The 21,826-nt window shown below is 41.6% G+C and overlaps 1 protein-coding gene across 4 annotated transcripts in view; it reads left to right on the top strand.

Annotated features, from left to right (window-relative positions):
* The first annotated feature begins 10,114 nt into the window (after window positions 1-10,114).
* The window catches only part of LOC132391484 (ETS-related transcription factor Elf-1-like), a 165,898-nt gene continuing 154,186 nt past the window's right edge, over window positions 10,115-21,826 (top strand). Inside the window, exon 1 of one of the 4 annotated variants that reach the window (XM_059964743.1) lies at window positions 10,115-10,234. The gene's annotated coding sequence lies outside the window, so the exon portion shown is untranslated. The remainder of the gene's footprint in view (window positions 10,235-21,826) is intronic. The other 3 variants (XM_059964747.1, XM_059964742.1, XM_059964746.1) reach the window with 3 other exon arrangements.

Below are 21,826 nucleotides of genomic sequence, written 5' to 3'. Positions count from 1 at the left end.
AGCTAAAAGATTATTTTCAGTAAGTATAATTATTAAATACTACATTATTTTAGGTAACTAACGTTTTGTGCGCTGGTTGAAAAATGTATGTGCGCACACACATGCGCACAGCTTAGAGGGAACATAACTAACAGATATTTTATTCAGTAACAGCTCTAGCTCCACACTAGCACATGCAACCAGCTCATGGCTTTCAGCTTGACCTGAGCACATGCAAACAACTCCCCAATGCCACTTCCGGTTCCAGGTGCACAGCCCACATTGTACACTGGAAATGAAATTCTTTATTATGCACGCACATAATAACGCATCTTCCCCCCCCCCTAAAGAAAAAACAAGCAATACTATGTCCTCATAAACCTGCAAGAAACAATAATGCTATCCTACGAAGATATTTACATTAACTTCAATTGTAATGAGAAAATGGAGTCACTTATTCACTCTGGAACTCACAATCAGTCACTAAAGTGGATTGATGATCCATTTTGGTCTGCTTTTTGTTTCCACAAATGTCTTGCTTTCATTTGTTGCATTAATATGTGTGTCTTTTTGAGAATTGTGATCAACATGTTCATTTCTTTCACATCTTGCTGCCAAGATCCTATCTATTGTCTCTGTTCCCGTTCTTTCCATGTGACTACAATTTGCTCCACGTGCCTCATAATGGAGCTCCAGACTACATCCATCTTTGCACAAGTTCCAACTGAGTCTGTCTCAATTTACAGAGCTCCTTCTGTGGGCTGTGTATCATAGCAACTTCTGTTGGTTTGGGTTGAACTGTTGCTGTAGTTATGACCTTTGGGTCAGTGTGATCTCCCCATCTTCCTTTTTACTTTTTCTCTTCAACTTTGGAGACAATTGTGGAGATAAGTGACCTCCGCTCTTTAACTGGAAGTCGATGAGAGACAGATTTTGAACTATAGCTCCATGGTGTGGAAGGAAGACTGACGACTTCCTCATCACGATCACTCCATTCAGCACTGCATCCTGACCGTCATGCTGGTGTAGCAGGTACGGATGTCTCTGGAGGGTGCAGTTCTTGTGCTTCTCCTGCAGAACCTCTCTGGAGCTCTCGTGGATGCTGTTACGAGTTCCGAGTTACATCCAGTTAAGCTTCTGAGTCCCTCAAAGACACCTGCATACTTTTCCATGTGTGTAGTGTTGTCACTTTTGGTCTCCGAAGCCAATACGAACATGCACTTAGATCTAATATTGGCTGTACTCTCTTTTCTACATCAGTAGCTGTGCACTTAGGTGTTTTCCCTTGTGTTTGAAGGTCACTATACAGCACCTTTTACTGGAATGTTCTCTTCAGCATAGCCTGTCACTTTTAGCCTCACTGGCTGAACCTAGCTTTGAGAGTCTTGTGATCATCCACCGATAACAGATTCACCTGGGCTCCGGTGCCAGGCTTGAATGGAATTACTGTCTCATTCACAGTCCCTGGAACAATCCACTCTGTTTCCTAGCACCAGTAGACTGTATGAATTCCTCCATTTCCTCAGCAACCATATGCACCTTTCTCTTGGTAAACTCAGCTTTGCAACACTTTGCAAAATGATTCTTCTTCCCACAATTATTGCAGGACTTTCCATAAGCAGGACACACCTTTGGGATGTGCCTACCTCCACAGTTGCCACATTTGCTGTTTGAGCTTACCTCTTGGCTTTGCTGTTGCTTTTTAAATGCCTTCTGCTCTACCCCTCTGTTGTCAGAGCAGGCTCTGTGCAGCTCCTTGTCTTCTGACCGTGCGGTCTCTGATGCCCTGCACATATCCATAGCCTTTTCCAGTGTCATATCCTTTTCAGAGCCCATTATCCTCAAAATATTTTGTCTTGAGCTGGAGAGTCTTTAAAATCTCCAATCTCTCAGGACTTCCTCAGTGTGTGAAGCTCAACTAGATATTGATCAAAGCTGACACCTTGTTTCTGGTCACAGGAAGAGAACTTATATCTTTCAAACACTTAAGGTTAACCTTAAGGGTATTTACCCATCTACCTACAAAGTTCAAAGTAAATTTGTTATCAAAGTATATAAATGTCACCATATACAACCCTGAGATTAATTTTCGTGTAGGCATACTCAGCAAATTCATCATAGAATAATAACCATAATAGAAACAATGGAAAGCCACACCAACTTGGGTATTCAACCATACAAACTGTGCAAATACAAAAAGAAATAAATAAGAAATAAATAAATAGATAGATAGATAAATAAGCAATAAATATTGAGAACATGCGATGCAGAGCTCTTGAAAGTGAGTTAATAGTTTGTGGGAACATTTTGGTGATGGGATAAGAGAAGCTGAGTGAAATTAACCCTTTGATTCAAGGGTCTGATGTTTTAAGTTTAATGACTATTTCTGAAACTGGGTGTGTGAGTCCTGAGGCTCCTGTACCTTCTTCCTGATGGCAGCAGTGAGAGCATGACCTGGGTGGTGGAGGGTCACTGTTGAAGGATACTGCTTTCCTGCTACAATATTTCTTGTAGATGTGCTCAATGGTGAGGTGGGCTTTACCCGTGATGGACTAGGCCCCATCCACTACTTCTTGTAGGATTTTCCATTCAAGGTCTTGGTGGTTCCATACCAGGCTGTGATGCAGCCAGTCAATATACTCTCCACTATATATCTACAGAAATTTGTCAAAATTTGAGGTGTCACACCAGATCTTCAGAAACTCCTAAGGAAGTAAGGGTATTACCATGCTTTCATTGTAATTGAACTTACATGCTGGGTCCAGGACAGGTCCTCTGAAATGATAACACAGACAATTAAACGTCGCCGGCCCTCTCCAACTCTGATCCTCCGATGAGGGCTGACGCTTGGACCTCTGGTTTCCTTCTCCTGAAGTCACTAATCAGATCCTTGCTCTAGCTGACAATGAGTAAGAGGTTATTGTTGTGAAACCACTCAACCAGACTTTCAATATACCTCATATACCCAGATTTGTCACCACCGTTAATTTGGCCAATGACAGTGGTGTCATCAGCAAATGTGAATAAGGTATCGAAACTGTACTTAGCCTCACAGTTGTTAACTATAAAGTGGGTAGAGCTGGGGGCTAAGCCTTGTGGTGCACCTGTGGAGGAGAGGTTGTTGCCAATCGGAACTGACTGGGTTCTGCAACTGAGGATATCAAAGATCCAATTGCACAAGGAGGTATTGAAGCCAAGGTCTTCAATCTTATTGATTAGTTTTGAGTAGATTAGCTAGAACGGTTTTCTCATTGGTAATCAAGTTAACTATAAACAGTGGTGGATAGACAAGAATAAATGTGAGTTAGATGAGATTGGAAAGAGAGTGGAGGAGCATGCATAGGCCAGCTAGTGAGAGGGACAAGGAGAGGCAGATTGCCTCTCTCATTATTACAAAGGTAACTGTGAATCTGGTAAACAATGCACAGAAACCTGGAACCTGATGGGATAGGTTTCCTTGAAAAGTGGGCACTCATTTAAGGTACAACAACATATTCAAGGACAACTTTGGTGAAAATCATCAAACTAAAATATTAATTATGTTTCTCTCTCTATATAGTGACCAGGTGTACATAGTTCCTGGCCTACTGAGTAGTTCCAGCATTATTTCAAATTTTCAATAGCTGCAGTTCTTACTTTTCAACAGATTCAAAGACACTGGAGAGGAATAGAAGGTTGGAATTGAGCTAGAGGTTTCTAAGGACAGATGACCTTGTGACCAAGTTTGCGGAATATTCAAAGGTAAGTGGAGGGACAGGTAGTGTTGGGGAAAATTCAATTATTATGATGGGAAGTTAGAGGTGCAGACTGACTAAAGGCGGCATTGTAATGTAGTATTTAGGCCAGTCACTTCACAGTGCCAGTGATCACTGATCGAAGAATGATTCCCACCACTGTCTAAAGGAGTTTGAACATTCTCCCCTTGACCGTATGAATTTCCTCCAGGTGATCTGGTTTCCTCCCACATTCCAAAGGCGTATGGTTAGGGCAGGGTTTATGAGTTATGGGCATACTACATTGGTGCTAGAAAGTGCTGTAGTTCCTTTTACCAACCTGAAGCAAGCTTTCAAAGTACAGGAGAGCAGGATTCAAGCTTTTCTGTTGTATGCTACATGCTCAGTTTCATGATCAGCTTTTGCCAAGAGATGTACAGCAAAGAAGAAACAAGGAAGGAAGGAAGGATAGAAGCAGCAAAGGGAACCACATTCCAGCTGGATAGTCAAACAATCACTCTTCAGAGAATACTTTTAATAAACATAATTGTAACTTTCATTTTCAATCACTCTTACCCTATCTTGCTAATGATGTTGATCACCATATTTCTTATGATAATAAAAATAAACTGAAATTATATCAGAATTCCAGGCCATTTTTCTACTTTATGTCCTGACAAAAAACATCAATTATTGTCCAAGAGCCTTCCCTGCGTGTTTGTCCTTCACCTGTGTAGTTATTCCTTACAATGCTGCAACAACGTGACTGATGAATGGCTGCAGACTTGCTGAAGAGAAAACCACAGATGGTCTTGGAGAATGGCTTTGTAGCAGGAAACTAAGAACAGAGTGGCTATAGAGATTCTGGATGTATTGATTACAACCTTCCAAAAGTCCTTAGATTCTTATGGCTATCAGCATCTATTACTTAAAAAACATTAGAAACAATTATTTACAAATGATGTTATTTTTGAAAGGGATAATCTGATGTAGAAGAGTCAGTATAGCTTCATGAAGCAGAAATCATGTTCGCCAGATTGAGTTCTTGTGAAAGAAACATTAAGATCCAATGGAGGAGAACCAGTAGATATAATAACTTTGGATTGGTGTCAAACTGAAGCTTATTGGAAGGATAAGAACTCATGGTATTGGTTATAACATGGATGGAAGATTGGCTGATGAGTCATAACAAAGGGATCATTTACCATTTGGCAACCTGTATCAATGAAATATTACAGAAATCAGTACTGGGACTAGAGTTTTTTACTTGTTTGCAATGCCCATCAACCATTCATTTACACTTATTCTATATTAATTCCAGATTTTATTCTACCCACATTCTCATCAATACTTCCGTATTCTACCAAGGCCTCCACTGGTCAATGTTGCATCCTAGCTGTCCAGATACACAATCTAGGGCTGAACAATATGGAGAACAGCCTGTTGCCCACGTAACAAGCTCCCCCTCTCCACACATTCGATGAACCCAAAGGAATGGGAGAGACCGATACAGTTTGGTACCAGCAGTGTCACAAGGGTTGCCAGTCAGCGTTGAGCTCAATGTAGGACTACTTTAGGAACTCCAGCTCTATATTTTACTCCAGAAGCCTTCCCCATGAGTGGGTATAGCCACAAGGCAGCAGAGGTTTGACATCAGTTTTCCTTTTTCTAAGTGAGCTGCCAACCATGGTTGACAATCTCCACCTGCCCAAAGCGACTGGTTTTAAGATGCCAGTAACCTACCTTTGCCCCTCCTGTCAGTAGAAACGGTTCAACCGGGCTTAGTAACTAAGCGACATGTGAAAGTCAGGAGCTTGTCTTGGTTGTCAGAGGCTATTTGAGACACACACACTGAGCATTTAGTAGGCAGTGGGAGCTTAACTCCATTACCACCCTCGGCTATGATAACCTTAAGCAACCAGAGATTCTACCACTCACCTGCAAACTAGGGACAATTTATATTAGCCAATGGGAGGAAACGTGGAATCATTTGGAACCACGTAGTCACAGGAAGAGCATGCAAGCGCCACATAGACAGCACCCAAGTTCAGGATTGAATCTAGTCTTCTGGCACTGTGAAGCAGCAGCTTTACTAACTGCACCTCTCTGCGGTCCTTTCAGTTAATTGCAGTTGGAAATATACCAAAAGAAAAATCTTATTCCAACTATACAAGGCATGAATAGGACCACATCAGATGTTCTGTACATGGTTTAATCCCTTATTTCAGGAAAAATATATTTTAATATTAGGCCATTCAGTGAAGACTCATTGGGATCAATGTAGATCCGGAGGCATTGTTTTATGAGGAAAGATAAAACAGGTCAGGTGTGCAATGACTAGAGCTTGGGTGGATGAAAGGCAAGCAGGGTAATTGCCAGGAATATGTTTAACTTCATGAGATCATTTAGGAACGAAGAGCATAGTCTCAGAATAAAGAAGCATCCATTTACTTTTGGGATGATAAGGACTTTCTTCTCTCAAAGGGCTGTGAATTCCTTGCTCCAGAAGCCTGAATCCTTGAAGATATTTGGAATGAGGGTATCAAGAATTACAGGGAAAGGACAGGAAGGTGGACTAAAGGTAGATCAACCAAGATCTTGCTGATAGGTGGAGCATGGTCAAGGGACAAAGGACCTAGTATTGTTCAATTTCTTATGATCTTATGTGTTTTCATCTGTTTGTCTTGTTGCTAATCTATGATTTGTCTAGGTTGTGCTTTTCAGGTTTGCAAAATAAGAGAATCATTAACACACTGATGGTGATAAATGAACTTCAGTGTTGCCAGGTAATATACTAATTAATCTCTCTAATACTCATTTCCTACAAAAATAAATGATACAGATCCATTTCTAAATCAATGAAAATATTTAGACCTCTGTGCAGTTTTATGACAGTGCCCTTAACAGTCAACAAAGAATTAGCAGACCATAGACTTGCAGACATGGATTCCATTGAGTGGGTTAACTCTCAGAAGATGCTGCAAAAATACAGTAAATGGAGTGTAACGTGGTGCCAAGGGTAATTGAAGAGTCCTCAACATTGGGTGCAAGCTGTTCCACATCTGCTCAGCTGGAACAGCGTGAAGGGTCTATTAAAAAGAGAATCAAAGTTCAGTAAATTTATTATCAAAGTACGTGTGCATCACCATATACTACTCTGAGATTCATCTTCATTATACCCAGTGACACATAGTCTAAGCAAGTTAGAAGAGTAAGTATGCTTCTTAAACTGGAGCATCTTCTGAGATTTAACCCACCCAATGGATCCATGTCTGCAAGTCTATGGTCTGCTAATTCTTTGTTGACTGTTAAGGGCACTGTGATAAAACTGCACAGAGGTTTAAGTATTTTCATTGGTTTGGAAATGGATCTGTATCATTTATTTTTGCAGGCATTGAGAGAAGAACAAAGAAGTACAATAGAATCAGTGACAAACTACACACAAACATTAACAAGCAATGTGAAAAAGAAGACAAACTGTGCAAAAACAAAATAATAAATAAACAAACAAACAAACAAATAACACTGAGAACCTGAGTTGTAGAGTCTTTGAGAGTGAGTCCAGGAGGTGCGGAATCAGTTCAGTGTTGATATGAGTGACATTATCCCCATTGGTTCAGGAGGATGATGGTTGAAGGATAAGAACACAATAATAGAATTTGCAGAAATTCTCCAAGTATTGTTCAATCATGGACACTTTTCACAATACCACGGTAAATGTACATCCCCCAGTCATCGCTTTAAATAAATTTAGTGTCTTCATCACATGCCACCTGATTTACTGTAACCGAGCAGTCAATCATTTTCCCCTTTCAGGGATAACAGCACCCAAAAAAAGACATCAGTCATTGAGAACCAAAGATGGATCAATACAGATAATAAAATGAATGTATTATGGGCAGGAAACTTCAGAGACAGATCCACTCAGAGAATAGTTTCACCTTTAGGTCTTCACTCATATTCCCTCAGCACACACACACAAAATGCTGGAGGTGCTCAGCAGGCCAGGCAGCATCTATGGAAAAGAAGACAGTCAACATCCTTGCATGCAGGCAAATTGTGATTTTCTCCTGCTTAGATAACTTCAGTAAATAGGCAGTTCATGAGATTTTTGGAGATCATTGATCGACACCATGCTGAAGGCTGATAATTCATGGAGACAGATAATTCATGTGTTAGTAGCCCAGGAGAGGGACAAGAAGAAGGGAGATTGGAACATATAAAGCTTCCCTTTATCTCTCTAATGTTAATATTGGATTCTGTGTAGACACCAATGGTGGACCAAGGGTTTTCAGGAGTTCCCCAGCATCTATGCTAAACAACCTTCTCTCAGATGGTTTCACAATCCTCACTCTTTTAATGGAGTTATTATGGATGTGATGAAGAAAGATGAAAGCAATTATTTACTTCAGAAATAATTGTGTTGAATGTGGTACTTCAGTTGATTAAGTGTTGTATGTTTAGAGTGACATTTTAATTTTGAACCATTTTTAAATATATTAATTTTATTTATAATTTTTTTTACATTTTTCCTGATATCTAAAACTTGCAAAGCATTGAAAATCTTTGACCTGTTTCTTCACCACTGAAGCTGCAGGCATGGCTTTGGAATGGGTGAAATTTTATTAAAGCTTTTGGATCCTAGTTTGGATCCGGCATGGTTCAAGTTCAATTTGTTCAGCTCCAGTATTGTGAAAAACACGATTATTTTTCCAGACGCAGGCAAGATAATTCACAATATTTAAGTAATTAATGCAGAAGGTGGTTCATTCTTGATAATACCTCGGCTATTTTACCCAAGTTTGTCCAACTTGGATAGGCACATGGATGAAAGAAAAATGGAGGGTTATGGGTTTCGTATGAGGGAAGGATTAGATTGATTGCAGAGTATGTTAAAAATTTGACACTACATCATAGGCTGAAGAGCCAATACTGCCTATTCTCATTATCCGTGAACAGGTCATGTGCTTCCATCCCACTAGGGGGCTCAATAAGATCAATCTCCTCTGCAGGCAGTTCTAAAAACAAATCTATAACACAGAGTAGAAACTCTATTATACACATCTTAATTTTTCTAAACCGAGTGTGTACTCTACCAGAGTGAAGGAAAAGTAGCATTCAAGGGTCCCTCTTCAAAATACACTAACCAAATATGACAAAATGGAGCCTTAAGCACAGTACCTCAAGTCAAGATAATGATTAGCTTTTTTTGTCACATGTACATCGAGACATCAAAACATACAGTAAAATGTGTCATTTGCGTTAAGGACCAACACAGTCAGTAGATATGCTGCCATGTGTCACCATGTGAATAGGATGTGAGATACGAAGCAGGCATTTCCACCAAACAAGAGGAAAGTGCTCAGCTGTAGAATACTGACAGGTAGATGTGTGAAGGCCTGAGAGAATGATGGTGGGGGCTATGGAACTGGAAGGTCCTGGGTTTGCCTGGCCTGTACCTCTCGGAGTTACAGTGTATTGCTGCAGGAGCACTATCCATCTTCCAGCCTTGGAGGGGGTCCTGCTGTAGTCAGGAAATGAGCATGTTCGAAAGGGAACAGCCAGGTCAGTACTGCAGCACTCCATCTCCTGCACAGTCCAACGGTGCAGGCCCAAAGAACACAAGCTTATGCAAAATGAACTGGATGTATGGCATGTCGAGGGACATTGTTAGTTACCAGTGAACTGTTTGGATTTGGACTCTATTGCCTGAGTAGATGGTGGAAACAAATTCAGTTTTAACAGTTAAAGAGTACATGTAAAGTAAAAGTATTTCAGGATGTATATTGTATACATTTCTCTGACATTAAAAGTACCTTTAAAACCTTTAAATTCAGTTTTAACAGTTAAGGAGTACATGTTTCAATTTAACCTGCCCCAGGTACAGGTTACAGAGATGTTCAGGAGCAAACACAAGGCCATCTCACAAAATGCTGAGCCCAATATCAAGGTCATTTTAAATTCCCTTGTCTCCCAAGACATGTGCCAATGTTTCCTCTAAAATTCATATCTGTTTTCCAACAAAACCTGGCCTATGGAAACAAAACAGAACCTAGGCAATCTTTCCTGATCTACTTCTGCCCCAGATCACAGAAATGACAAGGTTGCAGGTGCCTCTCCCAGTCCTTTCTTCACAGCGCAAGGACACTGGAATTTCAGTAGCTGGTTTATTTTCTTCATCAGTTGATTCTTCTTAGTGAAGTGACATAATCTCGTAAGTGTACATACATCAGCAGATTGCCAGTGGCAACAATCTGCCATGTTTGCTTATTTTATTGCACTAACTCTTTCTGTTCTGTTCCACTGTTCGCTGTTCAACAAATTCAGTTGTTCACCTACATAATTTGCATGCGTGCAACCTGATGCAGTCATTGGCCTACACAATATGGGTGTGACACTCCCAGCAACACTCTGGTATATATTATGAATCAGAATCAACAGAACTTCCTCAATCTTCAGAAGCCATATTTTACTGCAAGAAAACTCAACCTTTCCCATGGAGTTTTTTGAACTACAGTCTAGAAGATAACTTAGACAGTAAAGTAAGTAGTGTTGCATCAAATTATCTGATCAAAAAGTGTGTAATTGCTGATCGTAACTTTTCACCTGGTGATACTGGACAGAGAAGGTGGGTTAATGCAGCATCTTGATTTTTAAATATACACTCTAGGGTCACGTGTTTTTCTGTTCAATATCGAAGATGAATCTGAGATGTTACTCATAGGATTTCATCTGTTTTGATTGGCAACGTACAAGCTGTGAAGTGAAGTGACAAATGACAGTAAAGCCAGTCTCTGATGTAAGCAAACAGTCCTTGGGGGGTAACTGAAATATTCATTAAGTAGGCCCACTCTCAAGTACATAATCAGCAAAATCAATTGAGAATTAATTAGTATTACAGCATAAATAGTGAAGCTTTCAGCTGCATGTCAAGAAACCCCTTACATTTCAAATAATTGTAGGAGTGATTAGACTTGAAAGTAAAGGGAGTGGCAGTAAAAGACTTGCTAAACTATTTTCCATTAATCACTCTAAGTGATACAGGTTCCTCTCGACAGCTTGAATCACATTCGAATGTCTCTAGCTTAAGAAGAATATTTAATCCTTATGCTACTTGTGCTCTTCGCTTAGTTCTGTTCAATTATCCGTACGACATGGATCTGACCCCATAGGTGCCTCTATGTGGTCATTCCATTAACACAATCATGTGCATTTTTTTTCACTGGATTCTCTAAGATTATGAAACAGCTTTTCAAAACAGCACGGCATTCAGTGTGTGGACCCTTGCGCAGAAATATGATCCACTTTGTGTAAACTGTTTATTTAGAGCCTGTTCCTGGAGCAAAGTGCAGTCACCTGACCAAACAGTCCTCCACCTCACCGTTGAGCGAACAGGAGCAGGCCAGTCTTTCCCACAAACTCAACACCAGCTAATTATATCAGAGCTGTGTGCTGGTCCTCAGGTAGAAATGTCAAATACTGGTGCTTTAAGCTGAGAAGGACGACTTCAGCAGCAAGAGTTTTACTCAGTGCCAGGAACACGTTGCCAGGGGAAGATATGAAAGCAATGTTTTAAGAGCAGATGTACAGGCCAGCAGTGCAGGCAAATGGGATTAGTTTTGATTGGCACTGTGGTTGGCACGGCAACATGGGCTGAAGGGCCTGTTCTTGTGCTGTAATCTGTTCCATGTTCTTTGTACTTAATCTTAATCTGCCCAATTTGTGTCTGTGCACTTCTACACAAAAAAATACCAGTGTGTATGTTTTTTTAATTAATTAAGTTCGTATGTCAGGAGACAGATTTCCATCAGCCATCGTGAAACAAAGCACTTGCCCATCTTCCATATTAATTCCATCAATCCCCTCAATTACTTTATTAATCCATTAAACTCAAAAGGGAATATAAACCAGTCCTTAACTTCTAGAATTGACATTTATTTTGAATGAATGTTTCAGAATCAACGTGTCAGTAGTATGAAATTACTTACACTATGAATTTACAACAAAGGTTCAAGTTTTCATTTATTTTTCCTGCTAAAACACCATAAAATTCAGTAGCTATGCCCTAGTGTCAACTCAAACTCCTCCAGCTACACTGGACTTACAAACTCCTCCAGCTACACTGGACTTACAAACTCCTCCAGTTACACTGGACTTACAAACTCCTCCAGCTACACTGGACTTACAAACTCCTCCAGTTACACTGGACTTACAAACTCCTCCAGTTACACTGGACTTACAAACTCCTCCAGTTACACTGGACTTACAAACTCCTCCAGCTACACTGGACTTACAAACTCCTCCAGCTACACTGGACTTACAAACTCCTCCAGTTACACTGGACTTACAAACTCCTCCAGCTACACTGGACTTACAAACTCCTCCAGTTACACTGGACTTACAAACTCCTCCAGTTACACTGGACTTACAAACTCCTCCAGTTACACTGCACCTACAAACTCCTCCAGTTACACTGAACTTACAAACTCCTCCAGTTAAACTGGACTTAAAAACTCCTCCAGTTACAGTGGACGTACAAACTCCTCCAGTTACGCTACACTTACAAACTCCTCCAGTTACACTGCACTTACAAACTCCTCCAGTTACGCTGCACTTACAAATTCCTCCAGTTACACTGCACTTACAAACTCCTCCAGTTAAACTGGACTTACAAACTCCTCCGGTTATACTGCACTTACAAATTCCTCCAGTTACACTGCACTTACAAACTCCTCCAGTTAAACTGAACTTACCAACTCCTCCAGTTACACTGCACTTACAAACTCCTCCAGTTAAACTGGACTTAAAAACTCCTCCAGTTACACTGGACTAACAAACTCCTCCAGTTACACTGCACTTACAAACTCCTCCAGTTACACTGGACTTACAAACTCCTCCAGTTACACTGCACTTACAAACTCCTCCAGTTAAACTGGACTTACAAACTCCTCCAGTTACGCTACACTTACAAACTTCTCCAGTTACACTGGACTTACAAACTCCTCCAGTTACACTGCACTTACAAACTCCTCCAGTTACGCTGCACTTACAAACTCCTCCAGTTACACTGGAGTTACAAACTCCTCCAGTTATGCTGCACTTACAAACTCCTCCAGTTACACTGGAGTTACAAACTCCTCCAGTTATGCTGCACTTACAAACGCCTCCAGTTACACTGCACTTACAAACTCCTCCAGTTACACTGGACTTACAAACTCCTCCAGTTACACTGCAGTTACAAACTCCTCCAGTTACACTGCACTTACAAACTCCTCCAGTTACACTGGACTTACAAACTCCTCCAGTTACACTGGACTTACAAACTCCTTCAGTTACGCTGCACTTACAAACTCCTCCAGTTACACTGCACCTACAAACTCCTCCAGTTACACTGGACTTACAAACTCCTCCAGGTACACTGGACTTATAAACTCCTCCAGTTACGCTACACTTACAAACTCCTCCAGTTAAACTGGACTTACAAACTCCTCCAGTTACACTGAACTTACAAACTCCTCCAGTTACACTGCACTTAAAAACTCCTCCAGTTACACTGGACTTACAAACTCCTCCAGTTATGCTGCACTTACAAACTCCTCCAGTTACACTGAACTTACAAACTCCTCCAGTTACACTGAACTTACAAACTCCTCCTGTTACACTGCACTTACAAACTCCTCCAGTTAAACTGGACTTACAAACTCCTCCTGTTACACTGCACTTACAAACTCCTCCAGTTACGCTACACTTACAAACGCCTCCAGTTACACTGGACTTACAAACCCCTGCAGTTAAACTGGACTTAAAAACTCCTCCAGTTACACTGGACTTACAAACTCCTCCAGTTATGTTGCACTTACAAATTCCTCCAGTTACACTGCACCTACAAACGCCTCCAGTTACACTGCACTTACAAACTCCTCCAGTTACACTGGACTTACAAACTCCTCCAGTTACGCTACACTTACAAATTCCTCCAGTTACACTGCACCTACAAACTCCTCCAGTTACACTGGAGTTACAAACTCCTCCAGTTACACTGGACTTACAAACTCCTGCAGTTAAACTGGACTTAAAAACTCCTCCAGTTACACTGGACTTACAAACTCCCCCAGTTACGCTACACTTACAAACTCCTCCAGTTACACTGGACTTACAAACTCCTCCAGTTATGTTGCACTTACAAATTCCTCCAGTTACACTGCACCTACAAACTCCTCCAGTTACACTGGACTTATAAACTCCTCCAGTTATACTGGACTTACAAACTCCTCCAGTTACGCTGCACTTACAAATTCCTCCAGTTACACTGCACTTACAAACTCCTCCAGTTACGCTACACTTACAAACTCCTCCAGTTAAACTGGACTTACAAACTCCTCCAGTTAAACTGGACTTAAAAACTCCTCCAGTTACACTGGACTTACAAACTCCTCCAGTTACGCTACACTTACAAACTCTTCCAGTTACACTGGACTTACAAACTCCTCCAGTTATGCTACACCTACAAACTCCTCCAGTTACACTGGACTTACAAACTCCTTCAGTTACGCTGCACTTACAAACTCCTCCAATTACGCTACACTTACAAATGCCTCCAGTTACGCTGCACTTACAAACTGCTCCAGTTACACTGGACTTACAAACTCCTCCAGTTACACTGCAGTTACAAACTCCTCCAGTTACACTGGACTTACAAACTCCTCCAGTTACACTGCACTTACAAACTCCTCCAGTTACACTGCACTTACAAACTCCTCCAGTTACACTGGACTTACAAACTCCTCCAGTTACACTGGACTTACAAACTCCTCCAGTTACGCTGCACTTACAAACTCCTCCAGTTACACTGCACCTACAAACTCCTGCAGTTACACTGAACTTACAAACTCCTCCAGTTACACTGGACTTACAAACTCCTCCAGTTATACTGGACTTACAAACTCCTCCAGTCAAACTGGACTTAAAAACTCCTCCAGTTACACTGCACTTACAAACTCCTCCAGTTACACTGCACTTATAAACTCCTCCAGTTACACTGGAGTTACAAACTCCTTCAGTTACGCTGCACTTACAAACTCCTCCAATTACGCTACACTTACAAATGCCTCCAGTTACGCTACACTTACAAACTCGTCCAGTTACACTGGACTTACAAACTCCTCTAGTTACACTGCAGTTACAAACTCCTCCAGTTACACTGGACTTACAAACTCCTCCAGTTACACTGCACTTACAAACTCCTCCAGTTACACTGCACTTACGAACTCCTCCAGTTACACTGGACTTACAAACTCCTCCAGTTATGCTACACTTACAAACTCCTCCAGTTACACTGCACCTACAAACTCCTCCAGTTAAACTGGACTTACAATCTCCTCCAGTTACACTGGACTTACAAACTCCTCCAGTTACACTGGACTTACAAACTCCTCCAGTTACACTGCACCTACAAACTCCTCCAGTTACACTGGACTTACAAACTCCTTCAGTTACGCTGCACTTACAAACTCCTCCAATTACGCTACACTTACAAACTCCTCCAGTTACGCTGCACTTACAAACTCGTCCAGTTACACTGGACTTACAAACTCCTCCAGTTACACTGGACTTACAAACTCCTCCAGTTACACTGGACTTACAAACTCCTCCAGTTACACTGCACCTACAAACTCCTCCAGTTACACTGAACTTACAAACTCCTCCAGTTACACTACACTTACAAACTCCTCCAGTTACACTACACTTACAAACTCCTCCAGTTACGCTACACTTACAAACTCCTCCAGTTACACTGCACCTACAAACTCCTCCAGTTACACTGCACTTACAAACTCCTCCAGTTACACTGCACTTACAAACTCCTCCAGTTACACTGCACTTACAAACTCCTCCAGTTACACTGCACTTACAAACTCCTCCAGTTACACTGCACTTACAAACTCCTCCAGTTACACTGGACTTACTAACTCCTCCAGTTACACTGCACCTACAAACTCCTCCAGTTACACTGGACTTACAAACTCCTCCAGTTACACTGCAGTTACAAACTCCTCCAGTTACACTGCACTTACAAACTCCTCCAGTTACACTGCACTTACAAACTCCTCCAATTATGCTGCACTTACAAACTCCTCCAGTTACGCTACACTTACAAACTCCTCCAGTTACACTGCACTTACAAACTCCTCTAGTTACGCTGCACTTACAATCTCCTCCAGTTACACTGCACCTACAAACTCCTCCAGTTACAGTGCACTTACAAACTCCTCCAGTTACACTGCACTTACAACTCCTCCAGTTACGCTACACTTACAAACTCCTCCAGTTACACTGCACTTACAAACTCCTCCAGTTACACTGGACTTACAAACTCCTCCAGCTACACTGGACTTACAAACTCCTCCAGTTACACTGGACTTACAAACTCCTCCAGCTACACTGGACTTACAAACTCCTCCAGTTACACTGGACTTACAAACTCCTCCAGTTACACTGGACTTACAAACTCCTCCAGTTACACTGGACTTACAAACTCCTCCAGCTACACTGGACTTACAAACTCCTCCAGCTACACTGGACTTACAAACTCCTCCAGTTACACTGGACTTACAAACTCCTCCAGCTACACTGGACTTACAAACTCCTCCAGTTACACTGGACTTACAAACTCCTCCAGTTACACTGGACTTACAAACTCCTCCAGTTACACTGCACCTACAAACTCCTCCAGTTACACTGAACTTACAAACTCCTCCAGTTACACTGCACTTACAAACTCCTCCAGTTAAACTGGACTTAAAAACTCCTCCAGTTACAGTGGACGTACAAACTCCTCCAGTTACGCTACACTTACAAACTCCTCCAGTTACACTGCACTTACAAACTCCTCCAGTTACGCTGCACTTACAAATTCCTCCAGTTACACTGCACTTACAAACTCCTCCAGTTAAACTGGACTTACAAACTCCTCCGGTTATACTGCACTTACAAATTCCTCCAGTTACACTGCACTTACAAACTCCTCCAGTTAAACTGAACTTACCAACTCCTCCAGTTACACTGCACTTACAAACTCCTCCAGTTAAACTGGACTTAAAAACTCCTCCAGTTACACTGGACTAACAAACTCCTCCAGTTACACTGCACTTACAAACTCCTCCAGTTACACTGGACTTACAAACTCCTCCAGTTACACTGCACTTACAAACTCCTCCAGTTAAACTGGACTTACAAACTCCTCCAGTTACGCTACACTTACAAACTTCTCCAGTTACACTGGACTTACAAACTCCTCCAGTTACACTGCACTTACAAACTCCTCCAGTTACGCTGCACTTACAAACTCCTCCAGTTACACTGGAGTTACAAACTCCTCCAGTTATGCTGCACTTACAAACTCCTCCAGTTACACTGGAGTTACAAACTCCTCCAGTTATGCTGCACTTACAAACGCCTCCAGTTACACTGCACTTACAAACTCCTCCAGTTACACTGGACTTACAAACTCCTCCAGTTACACTGCAGTTACAAACTCCTCCAGTTACACTGCACTTACAAACTCCTCCAGTTACACTGGACTTACAAACTCCTCCAGTTACACTGGACTTACAAACTCCTTCAGTTACGCTGCACTTACAAACTCCTCCAGTTACACTGCACCTACAAACTCCTCCAGTTACACTGGACTTACAAACTCCTCCAGGTACACTGGACTTATAAACTCCTCCAGTTACGCTACACTTACAAACTCCTCCAGTTAAACTGGACTTACAAACTCCTCCAGTTACACTGAACTTACAAACTCCTCCAGTTACACTGCACTTAAAAACTCCTCCAGTTACACTGGACTTACAAACTCCTCCAGTTATGCTGCACTTACAAACTCCTCCAGTTACACTGAACTTACAAACTCCTCCAGTTACACTGAACTTACAAACTCCTCCTGTTACACTGCACTTACAAACTCCTCCAGTTAAACTGGACTTACAAACTCCTCCTGTTACACTGCACTTACAAACTCCTCCAGTTACGCTACACTTACAAATGCCTCCAGTTACACTGGACTTACAAACCCCTGCAGTTAAACTGGACTTAAAAACTCCTCCAGTTACACTGGACTTACAAACTCCTCCAGTTATGTTGCACTTACAAATTCCTCCAGTTACACTGCACCTACAAACGCCTCCAGTTACACTGCACTTACAAACTCCTCCAGTTACACTGGACTTACAAACTCCTCCAGTTACGCTACACTTACAAATTCCTCCAGTTACACTGCACCTACAAACTCCTCCAGTTACACTGGAGTTACAAACTCCTCCAGTTACACTGGACTTACAAACTCCTGCAGTTAAACTGGACTTAAAAACTCCTCCAGTTACACTGGACTTACAAACTCCCCCAGTTACGCTACACTTACAAACTCCTCCAGTTACACTGGACTTACAAACTCTTCCAGTTATGTTGCACTTACAAATTCCTCCAGTTACACTGCACCTACAAACTCCTCCAGTTACACTGGACTTATAAACTCCTCCAGTTATACTGGACTTACAAACTCCTCCAGTTACGCTGCACTTACAAATTCCTCCAGTTACACTGCACTTACAAACTCCTCCAGTTACGCTACACTTACAAACTCCTCCAGTTAAACTGGACTTACAAACTCCTCCAGTTAAACTGGACTTAAAAACTCCTCCAGTTACACTGGACTTACAAACTCCTCCAGTTACGCTACACTTACAAACTCCTCCAGTTACACTGGACTTACAAACTCCTCCAGTTATGCTACACCTACAAACTCCTCCAGTTACACTGGACTTACAAACTCCTTCAGTTACGCTGCACTTACAAACTCCTCCAATTACGCTACACTTACAAATGCCTCCAGTTACGCTGCACTTACAAACTGCTCCAGTTACACTGGACTTACAAACTCCTCCAGTTACACTGCAGTTACAAACTCCTCCAGTTACACTGGACTTACAAACTCCTCCAGTTACACTGCACTTACAAACTCCTCCAGTTACACTGCACTTACAAACTCCTCCAGTTACACTGGACTTACAAACTCCTCCAGTTACACTGGACTTACAAACTCCTCCAGTTACGCTGCACTTACAAACTCCTCCAGTTACACTGCACCTACAAACTCCTCCAGTTACACTGAACTTACAAACTCCTCCAGTTACACTGGACTTACAAACTCCTCCAGTTATACTGGACTTACAAACTCCTCCAGTCAAACTGGACTTAAAAACTCCTCCAGTTACACTGCACTTACAAACTCCTCCAGTTACACTGCACTTATAAACTCCTCCAGTTACACTGGAGTTACAAACTCCTTCAGTTACGCTGCACTTACAAACTCCTCCAATTACGCTACACTTACAAATGCCTCCAGTTACGCTACACTTACAAACTCGTCCAGTTACACTGGACTTACAAACTCCTCTAGTTACACTGCAGTTACAAACTCCTCCAGTTACACTGGACTTACAAACTCCTCCAGTTACACTGCACTTACAAACTCCTCCAGTTACACTGCACTTACGAACTCCTCCAGTTACACTGGACTTACAAACTCCTCCAGTTATGCTACACTTACAAACTCCTCCAGTTACACTGCACCTACAAACTCCTCCAGTTAAACTGGACTTACAATCTCCTCCAGTTACACTGGACTTACAAACTCCTCCAGTTACACTGGACTTACAAACTCCTCCAGTTACACTGCACCTACAAACTCCTCCAGTTACACTGGACTTACAAACTCCTTCAGTTACGCTGCACTTACAAACTCCTCCAATTACGCTACACTTACAAACTCCTCCAGTTACGCTGCACTTACAAACTCGTCCAGTTACACTGGACTTACAAACTCCTCCAGTTACACTGGACTTACAAACTCCTCCAGTTACACTGGACTTACAAACTCCTCCAGTTACACTGCACCTACAAACTCCTCCAGTTACACTGAACTTACAAACTCCTCCAGTTACACTACACTTACAAACTCCTCCAGTTACACTACACTTACAAACTCCTCCAGTTACGCTACACTTACAAACTCCTCCAGTTACACTGCACCTACAAACTCCTCCAGTTACACTGCACTTACAAACTCCTCCAGTTACACTGCACTTACAAACTCCTCCAGTTACACTGCACTTACAAACTCCTCCAGTTACACTGGACTTACTAACTCCTCCAGTTACACTGCACCTACAAACTCCTCCAGTTACACTGGACTTACAAACTCCTCCAGTTACACTGCAGTTACAAACTCCTCCAGTTACACTGCACTTACAAACTCCTCCAGTTACACTGCACTTACAAACTCCTCCAATTATGCTGCACTTACAAACTCCTCCAGTTACGCTACACTTACAAACTCCTCCAGTTACACTGCACTTACAAACTCCTCTAGTTACGCTGCACTTACAATCTCCTCCAGTTACACTGCACCTACAAACTCCTCCAGTTACAGTGCACTTACAAACTCCTCCAGTTACACTGCACTTACAACTCCTCCAGTTACGCTACACTTACAAACTCCTCCAGTTACACTGCACTTACAAACTCCTCCAGTTACACTGGACTTACAAACTCCTCCAGTTACGCTACACTTACAAACTCCTCTAGTTACACTGCACTTTCCAACTCTATGATTTTAAATCCCTTAGGATAACAATTCAGATTACTTACTTTTTAAAAGTAAGTAATTTTCCCTCCTACCGATGCTACTGATATGAAATTTCATCTAATTAAGGAGGAAGAAAATATAGCCCTTTGCAAAGAAACTATTCGACATCAGGGAATATCTGTATTGTGAAGAAGGCCCTGGATAATGTGGCCTAAGGAAATGAACCACCAATTGCTGAATGTGCTCCTTTGATTCTTGTCTCTTTCATGACTGGCCTCTTCCAAAACTCTGAGACAAATTAGAGACTGGCAAAAGCTCAATGCATTTACATGCCGCACCAGCAAAATGGCAACGCATTCAAATCATTTTAGCCTATTACGTGTTCTATGCGTCAACATAATCAGTAGGTTTAAACGTATAACTCTAATAATAACTCGGATTATTTAGAAATCCCAGTGGTTCAGTATCTGCCCCTAGTTGCTGAAGTCTCTAAGAATTCACCAGGGCATCAGTCCCCATGGTTTGAAACTTACCAGCTTTCCAGGAATGTATATCGTACAACAGCACTCGTTCATTCATTTGTTACGTACCATGTCCGATGATGTCGCCGATCATGGTCTTTCCACGACCATGATTATTCTTGACGATGTACAACAGAATAACATCTAAAAATAAGATAATAGTTACTGCATCCCAAAAAAAATCCTTAGGGACTGAATTAATGGAGTTTTTTTTCATATAGTACTGCTTAGGTATTTCTTACATTGGATTAACTTAATGGTTAATTTGTAATTCTTAATTGGTTTATTTTTGTCACATGTGCTGAGATATTGTGAAAAAACTTTTGTTTGCATTCTATCCAGACAGATCATTCCATACACAAGTATATCTTCAATTTTCAAATTCCTTTTACGTTTTAAATCACATTCCTGCATGAAAAGATGCAATACACGAGGCAAGTATGAGGCTACCTAATATCAAACCTAACATATCACTAATATATACAGCATCTATGGAAAGGAATAAACAATCGATATCTTGTGCCAAGAACATAGAACATAGAACAATACAGCACAGTACAGGCCCTTTGGCCCACAATGCTGTGCCGACCCTTAAACCCTGCCTCCCATATAACCCTCCACCTTAAATTCCTCCATATACCTGTCCAGTAGTCTCTGAAATTTCACTAATGCATCTGCCTCCACCACTGACTCAGGCAGTGCATTCCACGCACCAACCACTCACTGAGTGAAAAACCTTCCTCTAATATCCCCCTTGAACTTCCCACACCTTACTGTAAAGCCATGTCCTCTTGTACTGAGCAGTGGTGCTCTGGGGAAGAGGCACTGGCTGTCCACTCTATCTATTCCTCTTAATATCTTGTATACCTCTATCATGTCTCCTCTCATCCTCCTTCTCTCCAGAGAGTAAAGTCCTAGCTCCCTTAATCTCTGATCCAAAGTTCTCTAGGATCACAAAACTTTGC

This window comes from Hypanus sabinus, chromosome 3 (genome assembly GCF_030144855.1).
Source record: "Hypanus sabinus isolate sHypSab1 chromosome 3, sHypSab1.hap1, whole genome shotgun sequence".
NCBI classification, from domain to species: Eukaryota; Metazoa; Chordata; class Chondrichthyes; order Myliobatiformes; family Dasyatidae; genus Hypanus; species Hypanus sabinus.
Note: the sequence above shows the minus strand (reverse complement) of the source record. Positions and strands in the feature narration are given on the sequence as shown.